The sequence below is a fragment of the Neophocaena asiaeorientalis genome, unplaced genomic scaffold, assembly GCF_003031525.2.
Source record: "Neophocaena asiaeorientalis asiaeorientalis breed wild unplaced genomic scaffold, Neophocaena_asiaeorientalis_V1.1 scaffold258, whole genome shotgun sequence".
Lineage (NCBI taxonomy): Eukaryota > Metazoa > Chordata > Mammalia > Artiodactyla > Phocoenidae > Neophocaena > Neophocaena asiaeorientalis.
The window spans coordinates 4,306,080-4,316,901 of NW_020172591.1; the positions used below are offsets into that span (position 1 = coordinate 4,306,080).

At 40.9% G+C, this 10,822-nt stretch overlaps 1 long non-coding RNA gene across 1 annotated transcript in view; it reads right to left on the minus strand.

Moving 5' to 3' along the window:
• The window catches only part of LOC112395232 (uncharacterized), a 119,423-nt gene extending 114,883 nt beyond the window's left edge, over positions 1 to 4,540 (minus strand). Inside the window, exon 1 of the long non-coding RNA XR_003002332.1 lies at positions 4,441 to 4,540. This is a non-coding gene — a long non-coding RNA (uncharacterized LOC112395232). The remainder of the gene's footprint in view (positions 1 to 4,440) is intronic.
• Positions 4,541 to 10,822: the final 6,282 nt, after the last annotated feature.

Here is a 10,822-nt window from a genome sequence, read left to right on the forward strand (position 1 = left end):
ATCTCATGGTGGTTTTGATTTGCATTTCCCTGATAGCTAATGATGTTCAGCATCTTTTCTTAAGCTTGTTGGTCTTCTGATTATTTTCTTTGGAAAGATGTTTACTCAAATCATTTGCCCGTTTTTAAGTCTGGCTATTATTGAACTATAAGAATTCTTTAAATATTCTGAATACATATTCTAAGTATTCTTATCAGATTTATGATTTGGAAATATTTTCACCCATTCTGCAGGTTGTCGTTTCACTTTCTTGATAGTGTAGTTTGAAGAAAAAAAGTTTTTAATGTTAGAGAATTCCAGTTTATCTATTTTTTTCATTTTGTTGCTTGTACTTTTGGTGTCATATCTAAGAATCCATTGCCAAATCGAAAGTCACAAAGATTTACTCCTATGTTTTCCTCTAAGAGCCTTATGGTTTTAGCTTTACATTGAGGCCTTTGATCCATTTTGAGTTAATTTTTGTACAGGTGTAAGATAGAGATCCAGCTTCATTATTTTGCATGTGGCTGTCCATTTGTACCAGTACCATTTGTTGAAAAGTCTATTCTTTTTCTGTTGAATGATGTTGACATTTTTTTTCAAAACCCAGTTGACCATAGATATGTAGGTTTACTTCTGGGCTCTCATTTCTTTTCCATTGATCAATGTGTCTATCCTTATCCCGGTACCATACTATCTTGATTAATGTTGCCTTGTATTAAGTTTTGAAATCGAGAATATGAGTCCTCCAACTTTGTTCTTTTTTTCTAAGATTATTTTGATTATTCTAGGTTCCTTACATTTCCATATGAATTTTCAACTACTTTCTAAAATTTCAAAATGAAAAACTCTTCTAGTGTTTGTGGGCTGTCACATCTATAAGTGGGGTTTTGTTTTTGCCTTCTGGGGATTTAAGAGCAAAGAAATCAAGATTTTTATAGTTTTGTGGCTTCAGTATAGTAGGAATTTCCCCCCCCCTCAAAATTCATCCAACTGAACATTCTTTAGATTTTATCTTGAAGTATCTATCCTCTTCTTTCCCTAATGAGAGACTCTTTCAAACTGTTCAGCTTGAGAAGCTTTGCCTGCTAAGAATGATCTCAGACACTTGGCCACATCTTCCTTAATTCCAAGCTTCTAGAGGTTGTCACTGGTTAGTCAGAGAAGCAGAGGCAACAATAATTAGCCCTGTATCAATTTGCAATCTGAAGAAAAAAATATTCAAGAAATGTTCTCTAAAATCACTCTCTTACTTTAAATTCTTGATCTGAGCATCACCTAATAAAAAGCTGTACGCCCTTATCCCCTCCTTCATCCCCACCGAGTAATGCAATGGTCTCAAGAATTCACGTAAAAACCCCCTCTCAAATGAGCACGTTGAGAGGTAAGGAAAATGGTGTTGAAAGCAGGGGAGACCTGCAGAGAGAGGAGCAGAAAGGATAAAGAGCATGATAAGGGCAGAAACCAATAGGAACAGAGAAGGGAAGAGAATGAAGAGGGAAAGGGAAAGGGGAGCTCAGAAAGGGAGAGAGAAGCATATGGCAGGTATCAATTATTTACCATTCATGTACAATAAAAAAAAATGCACTTTAACTACAGGAAGAGCACCAAATCCACTCAATAACCATTTAAAAGCATATGGAAATAAAACACAGCCATTTAGAGGGCTATAATAAATGTGCAATGCTCTTTGTAATGCCCCTGAAAGAATACAAGTGTTAAGCCTTGGTAAATTACACTTAAAAGTAAGTGTAACATAAAAACGAAATTAGGCATACAAATAACCTCACACTTAGGCACTTTTTCAAAGTCTCCTTCAAACAGTTAATTAGAAAAGCCTCTAAGGATCATAACTTTTCTTCTCTCATATTTTCTTCTCTTAACAATAGAGCCAAGCAAATGGCAAGAGCAAATAAACATAGATTCAGGATGCATAGAAGGTCTGCGTTATATCCTCAGCCTTGGAAAATGAAAAATGGGGAAGACAATAAAAAGCAGGCACTGTCAAAACTGTTCCCTTCACTTATTAGAGAACTGAATGAAACCCTTTAAACACGGGTCACAGAAATATGTAGATGGCATCATAGGTTCTGTTTCCCAATTACACATTTTAATAGCTTCAATGTTCTCTTCAAAATGCAATAAGCCAGTCAAAAAGTACTATTAACCTCATGTGCCCATTCTTCATTAACATCTGCTGTATAATATAGTCATGTTTCCAGTAAACCAGGTCCCACATGTTCCAGCCTTAAAAGGGAGAGAATCAAAAAAAGAGTTTGGCTCCAAGGGGCTGTAGCCATTAGATACAAGATTAAAGCAGGCACAGGGTGGGGTGAGGCTCTGGCGGAATTTGCTGTGTTCCAGCCTGCAAATTCCACATAAAAGTTCTCATCACAAACAAGAGTTCTCTCAGCAGCAATGAGTAGCACATGTCTTCTTCACCCTATTCCGTCAGCCCCCAAATCTTTTTGCATGTATAGTACTACATAATTTCATGAATGTCGCAGCTTGGGTGTCCCAGGAAGAAGACTCTGAGACAGAGATTAGTGTGCAGGACATTCTTAGGGGGTGCCCTTGGGATCCAACACCTATGGCAGGGAAGGGAAGAGAAGGAAGCAAAGGGACAGAGGGAGAAGTCGGCCTGCAGTGCAGTTTCGATGGACGCCTCAGCCTACCTCTGGGGATTTCTGAAGATGGACCCACCTCTCAATGCTGTTCCATTTGGGTGAGAGGACCAAAGCTCCGTAGCCCTTCATCAGTCAGTCTTTGGATGCAGCTGCCCCAGGAAGGGGGCGTGGCCTTGCGCAAGGCCTCTCTCCTCACCGGAGAGAACCTGGAAGGGGCCGGCTGCCTGCAGCACCCCAGCAGCTGAGGGCATCAGACCATAAGACGGAGCAGCACATCCTCAGGCCCACCACAGCGAGCAAACAGAACAGGCCTTTTCGGGTTCATCTGTTCATTCAGAAAACACTTGTTGCATCTTTTCAGTGGGCACAGCTCTGACCTGCGCTGACTGATTATTGTTTCCAGTGTGTCTTCTGGCATAGAACACAAAGAGCTTTATACTCATTGTGTCTCCCGAATTCTCTGTGAGGCAATACTGTATCGAGGACTCACCTGCCCACTTTACACATAGGAAAACTGATGATGGAGAAAAGCCATCAGCTAGAGTTTTTTACAGGTAAGCCCTCCAGCATTTAAAAGAAAAAAGGCATGCTGAGGAGACGATAGCAAACCCTGCCTAAGAATGTAGGCAATCCATTGATGTGGGGTTACAGACGGACAGGAAAAGGAGAGAGAGAGCTTATGAGAAAGTTGCCAAGCTCTGGCTTCCTTCCTCCTCCTTGTCTTTCTATTTTGGCCGATGCCAGAGGGCAAGATTTAGTCCATAAATTATACTCTGACCCCATTTTCTAAATTTCATTAAAAAAACATTTTTTTCTCTTTTATCTGAAAATTCCTCTTTCAACTCTTATAAAGACACTCCTGGGTCGGTCTTATTACCCAATAAGTAACCTGCTACTGTTCACACCGACTGTAATCAAGCCTGCACCGCTGTCCTAACAATACACCAAAGTGTGCCACAGACAGCCAGCGCTCACCGTCTTGTGTCATTTTACTTAATTAATAAGTGGAACAAAGATTGCGGAAAAGGAAGAAATTTGATTACGCAGCGTTGTAATGGCACTGTAGTCTCCTGTAAAGACTGAGCGGGGTCTGCCCCCTTAAAATCTCCATCTGCTCCACCACTGCCCCACGGAAATGTCAGCTCGACTCCCCCCGCCGCCCACCCTGAGGTGACCTTTATTTAGCTGCATCTCTCAGTAATACTAACCCATTAGTCATGCCTGGGTCAGTGATGTGTCAATAACAGAATAATTATTGAAGAAAGCCTTAAGAGGAAGGACAGCAGCCTCAATTCAGAGTTAGCTCGACCCAAACCGGCACCGCGGCTTGTTGAATAAATGAATGGATGTCGAATAAATGGTCCCTTTACATGTGGAGACCGAAAGACTGTTGATTCCATTAATCCAGGAGGTTATTTGTAGCTGCTAAATACCTTTTTAGACCAATAAGTGGCACGGCTTTTACTCCTGCTGGCTACAACCCACCCTTTCTAGTAGAACACATTTACTGTACTTAATGGTTCTGGCATTTTAAAAGGAAGACACAGGGCTGTTCAGACTGCCTGCACCTTTTGTAGGGGCACTGGGTGCAAAGAATAACCTCTCTCTACTCACAGGAGAGACAGTCTTGAGATCCCGAAATTAGAGATGCTTCCAAACTCCATGCTAGACCTCTGATAGAAACCAAACAGCGAGGTGTGGATAAAACGAATGAGGGACAATGAGAGAGGCAGTGTGGCTTAACAGTTAAAGGAGGAATGCAAGAGACAGACACACACGCAGGGAGAATACCATGTGGAGATGGGAGTTACCCTGCCCAAAGCTAAGGAACTACCAGAAGCTGGGAGAAAGGTCTGGAACACATCCTTCCTTGGCTCCCTCAGAGGAAGTATGGCCTTGCCGACATCTTGATCTTGGGCTTTTAGCCTCCAGACCTGTGAGACAATAAATTTCTGTTATTTAAGCCACTTAGTTTGTGGTACTTTGTTACAGCAGCTCTAACAAACTGATACACTGGGGTGATAACTTGCAGCCAGCAGGCCTTCTATGGGGTCCTGTCCTCATCATTTACTTGTTGTGTCATCTTGGGCAAGTTACTTAAACTCCTTACCCATCTACTTCCTACAAAGGCAAGACAATAATACATGGTTTACCTACCTCACGAATCTGTTGTGGGAGTAGAAACCTCCTTACATATGCAAAAGCACTTTGCAAATTCTAACAGAACATTAGGTATGTTGTATGTGACATAAAAGTGTCTAGTATGACATTCTGTACGGTAGTACTTCCCATCCCTAAGATATGTACAAATTAGGGGCTCCAGGAGTCTATAAGGAGAGCTCCAAAAGTGTTCAGAAAATAAACAAACAAAAAACTCCCTCTCCCTAGCCATCTAGACAATTACATGCTGAAGTGATTATTTTATTGGAGACATAGGACTAGTATACAACCTACTCTATGGAGTGAGACTTCCTCTGAATATATAAATGTTTACACTACTCTGAAAAGATTTTTCACTCTGAAAAGAAGCCCACCCTCTGGCCTTGAATGGTTGAGGGAGGACAGGGTTTCTGGAAAGGTGGCTTTCAGCTTCCAAATACAACCCATTTTCTATTACTTTGTGTTGCATCTCAAAATATCCCCCAGACAAGGTAAATGCAGCCCACCCCCAAAATACATGTTAGGCCATATTCAAATGTCCCAAATTATGCACTGAGAAAATATTTAACTGCACTTTTCAGGTCAGCATTGTTCTTCCTAACCTCACAGATTATTTGAATTTTAGAAAAACGAGACCAAGAATAGAGCTGAGACTTTTCGTTCCATTACTTCTGAATTAGGAAGACCTTACTATCCTCCTCCTTTGTATTTCTTTTCTCTTTACTAAGAAATTTGTTACTCATGCTGTTTCTCTGACAATCAATTCATTGATCTTCACTGTTCCACTCCAGGAATATTTGAAATGCAGATAAGGTCACCGGTCTCTTTTACATTAAAAAGGGGTCATTCAGAAACAGTAGAACAGTGCAGTTCTATAAATCCCCTATCTTTCGAATATGTGTACATATCACCCTTTCTTTTTCTTTATTTTTTTCTCCTTGTCAAAGCAGAAAAATAAACTGTTAGCAAAAGCATACACTAGTTAATCTTCCAAAGCACAGGAAGTCACTATACTGGAGGAATCTTTATTCATTTGACTGAAACCCTTCAGTGTCTTAGACACTAAACATCGGCAGACTTAGCAAAGCTCTTTGTATCTGTCATCTGCTCATGCATCATTCATGTAAAAGGTGACCTGGGTCCCATTAGTTTACTAGCTGATCTGAATCTTTTGGGTTACTCAGATAAGTCATTTCTAGTGGTCCTCCTTTTAAAATTAATGGAATAGAACAGAATACATGCTACTTAAAAGAATACCCTGCTGGGAATTTGTCACTAAAGTAAGGCTAATTCTTTTCTGTATTTCCCCTTTCTCTCCCACCCTCATTTTAGCTTTCATTCCAAAGGACTACATTTCTGAATTTATTTCAGATCCAGGAGTACAGAAGATCAATGTCAAGGCCCCAGTTGGGACTCAACACACATGAATTTGAATCAGTACCCAGCCTCTGGTACAAAGCCTCCTTCTCTCAAAGTGCTGTCTTTCTGCCCAAGGCCTTTGGTTAAGCCCCATGAGAACAATGACCCAATCACTCCTTGGAAGTCCTGTTGATCAGAGCCTCATAGATAGTAAAGGTTTTCCCTATAACACCCTACAGATGGGAGTAATTGCTCATTTCCTTATTTGCCATGCATTTATAACTAGCCCCAAGTGTGGTCCTGGCTTGAAAAAAAAAATAAGTCTTGGGAGATTTAAATAAATGGTCACTGTTCTGTTTTAAAGCCCTTCCGTGGTACCCCATTGCAGCCAGAGTTCAAATTCTGAAGCTTAACACACAAAGTCTCTAGTCTCTGCTTACTTTTCTATTATCATCTCCCACCTCTCCCTCATGTACATTTCATTTCTACTATCCTGAGCTGCTTGGTGTCTCCCATGCTTCTGCATTTGTGATGTCTGGGATGCCCTCAGCCCCACCATCATCTAGGAACCCTCACTCATCCTCCAATATCAGTTCAAGCTTGTCCCCCAGGAATCCTTTGACACCCCAACTCTGATATAGATATCTCTGCTCTTTGCTCTCAGTTGCCTTTTGCCTACCTCTAAAGTAGTACCTATGACACTGTCATTCAGTAAATGCTAATTCATTTACCTGTCTGCCATGCTAGTTCACAGCTGCTTCTTTCACTAGTCAAGAAAAGCATAATTTTTTGCCAACCAAGTCTGTATTAAAGAAATGGCTGTTGGGACTGCCTAGTATCTAAAATGAGAACGGCCAAGAATTGATGTTGTATTTATTAATATCCTCAATAACAGAATTTTTTTTTTTTGCGGTATGCAGGCCTCTCACTGTTGTGGCCTCTCCCGTTGCGGAGCACAGGCTCCGGACGCGCAGGCTCAGCGGCCATGGCTCACGGGCCCAGCCGCTCCGCGGCATGTGGGATCTTCCCGGACCGGGGCACGAGCCCGTGTCCCCTGCATCGACAGGCGGACTCTCAACCACTGCGCCACCAGGGAAGCCCCAATAACAGAATTCTTTAATTCACTAGCTGATTTATCATATGGTGCAGGCCTAAGAATTCACACTATTCAATTAAATTATTTATATGTAAAAGTTAGTGTAGTTTTAAATTTTTTAATTATTTTAATTTTCCTACATACATTCTTTAAATCACAATTGAAGCTCTGAAAAGCTGCTTTTAGCTGCTGTCTTATAATATGACCACCTCAACTAGTGGCAAAAACATCATCCTAGTGAGAAATTATTTCAGTGCCCTGTGTTTCATGCTGTAATATCTTCCTTATGTCTCCAGACACGATCGTTTTTGCTTTGTTTCAGTCCCCTCTATAATCATAATATTTTCTACCTCTTCACAAATTGCAGATTCCTGGGCAATTTCTTTGTTAGTCAAAACTCAGTTGCTAGTGTCAGAAAATACAGGTCAAACCACCTTTAACAGGACAAAGTGAAAAAGAGGTGGGGGTGATTTTCCTGGAACATGTAACTGAGCAATTTAAGGTACACAATTACATCCAGGGGTTGAAAAGCTGACATCAAGAATCAGCCTCTTTTCCTCTTTGTTGATATCTCTGTAACAAGGAGAAGAGATGGTCTCATCCACAGCTTTAACCTTACATTGCCCTTTCAGCTGGCAACTTTCATAATAAACCACCAGGTTCTGGAAATTTTGAGCAAAAGTCACCAGAGGAATGTTACTGGTCCAGCTTGAGTCGCCTGCCCATCCCTAAACCAATCACTGTTGCCAATGAGATGCATTATTCTGATTGGCTAGGCTGGGTCAAGTGCCAACACCTGGAGTGAAAGTAGGTCAGCCCCATTCAAAGTACAAGGATGAGATTCCCTATAAGACAGAGGAATTCTATTACTAGCAAAAGGGAGAAAAGTAAAGCATGCTGGGCAGTCCAAAACTAGAGACAGATCCTATGTCTGCCCTCCTCCCAGTATTTTGAAAAACAAAAAGGAAAACATTCCTTAGTAACCTCCAAACATTTCTCCTGAAAGCTAGTCATCACAAGGGTGGATTATATCAGTCAAGATTCTACCAAAGACACAGAACCAATGAGATACACAGAGATTTTATATATATACACACACGTGTGTGTGTGTGTGAATATACACCAAAGATCTGTGTGTGTGAGTGTGTGTGTGTATACATGTCTAATATGTGTGTGAGTGTGTGTGTGTATACATGTCTAATGTCTGGTGAAGGCCCACTGCTCGGCATGTAGGTGGCCATCTTCTTGCGGGGTCCGCACATGGCAGAGAGCAAAGAAAGCTCTTGTGTATCTCACATTATAAGGCTACTAATCCCATTCACGAAGCCTCCACACTCATGACCTAATTACCTGGCAAAATCCCCACCTCCTAAAATCATCACACTGGGGGTTAGGATTTCAACATGTGAATTTCAGAGGACACAACATTCAGTTCATAACAGGATCACATTCTCTTTTATCTCCCCTCACTCAGTTCTTCTCTCCCTGACACACCCAAGAACCTATTACCATGCACGTGGTAAATACTTAATAAATATGTGTAGAACAGATAAATGAACAAATTACACTTTTAGTGTCTCACTTGCTCCACTGAACATGAATGATTACTACTTTTGTCTTCGTATAGCTTCTACCAGATCTAGTAATACAGAAAAAATACTTTGAACAATGCAAAGCATCTAGCAATCTATAAAATAATTTTTCTGTTTATAATAATGAAGGTGTTACAGCAATTCATATGTTCAATTTTGTGGTCAGAATTCACAACTGCAATAAAGTTTGTAATTTTAATTAACTTACAAACTTTTTGTATGGCCCTGTGCTAGGTGCTTCTGAATGTTTTTATCAGGAGACTAGCATGATGAGAAGGGAACACTAATTCAGGCATGGTAACGTACAGGATAAATTGTAGAGTGAAATGCTTTTAGGCCAAGAGACTTTAGGATTATTGTAATAGTCCAAGGCTGAAGGAGGGTGGTGACAGTGAAACTGGAAAGGGAGGATGGATTTTAAATACATAGCAAAAAAAAAAAGCAAAAAAATAATAATAATAAAATAAAATACATGGCGAGGGAAGAGTAGAGGAGATTTGGGTTAATCAGTTGCTATGGGGAGAAAATTACAACATTTGAGGCTGGTGAATGAGAAAATGATGATACCTTAACAAGGCTAGAGAAGGAGCTGGGATGGAAGGTTTTTTGATGAGTTAGTTTTATACTCATTAAGTTTGAAGTTCCAGAAACATCTAAGTGGACAATGTCCATTAAGCAGCTGATAATGTAGGAATGACATTCAGAAGTTGACTAGAAATTCAGACTTGGACATTGCAGCATGATGGGCATCAGCAAAATCCAATTTCCTTCAAAGCCTGGCCTACAGGTCTGTGTGATTAGGTGGGTCCTCTCTAGAGCATCCCCCAAAGAGAAGATTCCTACAGCCTAGGTTCTTCTAAGTGACTTTCCACTTCCATAATCTGGAATATGTAAAATTCAGGGAGAGAGTAGATACTGTTTTCAAAGCAACCATGCCTCTTCAATTACCACTGTTTTTCATCCCCTGTTCACTAGAGGTACACCTTCCTCAGCAAGCCTACATCAGCACACTTACACCATTCATACATAATCTCCTCCATCTGTACTCTAGCTTGAGGGGAGTCATTAAGTTGGGTCAGTAAATATTTATTGAGCATATAATATGGTTCACGAACTGTGTTCACATTGAGGAAATAAAGATGATTAAGGCCTACTCTCTGCCCTAAAGGAGCTATGAGTCTGTTAGGAAGACATAAGAATAGGTAGGTAAGGACAGTGGGGGGGTAAAGGATGAAGAGATTTACTCTATTTATAGGGAGGGGTTAGGGAAGGCTTATTAAAAACAAAAAGGTGCCTAGAAGGACACCTAGGAGATCAGCAAGTGGAGAAGGTGAGAAGAAGCAGGGCTTTCCAGGCAAGATTCTGTGGTGGCACAGGGGCCATGAACCACATGGTCCGCTAAAGGAACTGAAAGAGATTCAGTTGGAAGGTGACTGGTACACAGGATGTGAGGTAGCAAATGGCTGGAGGTGAGGCTTAAGAATAAGGACCAGAAAGTGGTAGATCTTGTTTGGTACGATTTTTAAATTGCAGGGCATCAACCGTTTTTGTTGAGGCCCATCACATCACCCAACAGGGTATAAACGTGGAGCACTAAAGACTATTTCCACTCACTAAAGATTTTTGTGAACCTTCTGGCTACAAGCCACCATCCCAGACTCAGCCCCTGGAATGGAAGGGAGGGGTCACCATGATTTTTTTATTCATCTAACCTGCTTTTCCTCCCAATCAAGATCTCATTAGTCCTCATTCTAGCTATCCTAAATCCTTTAGATTCCTGTCATATATTAGGATTGCTTAATTGAAAGTAATAGAAACCTATTCAGACTAATTTAAACCAAAAAGTTGACTTTGTGGCCAGTCGGAGCAGTCAAGGCGTTCATTTCAGCTGGGCAAATCCTCTACGGAGTTTCCACAAAAGGTCAGAAATCCTAACATAACAGTCCCCTAAGCAACTAATTCAAAGAAGATTCCCCAGCCTTTCTACACACAGGGCCTTGACTGGTCTT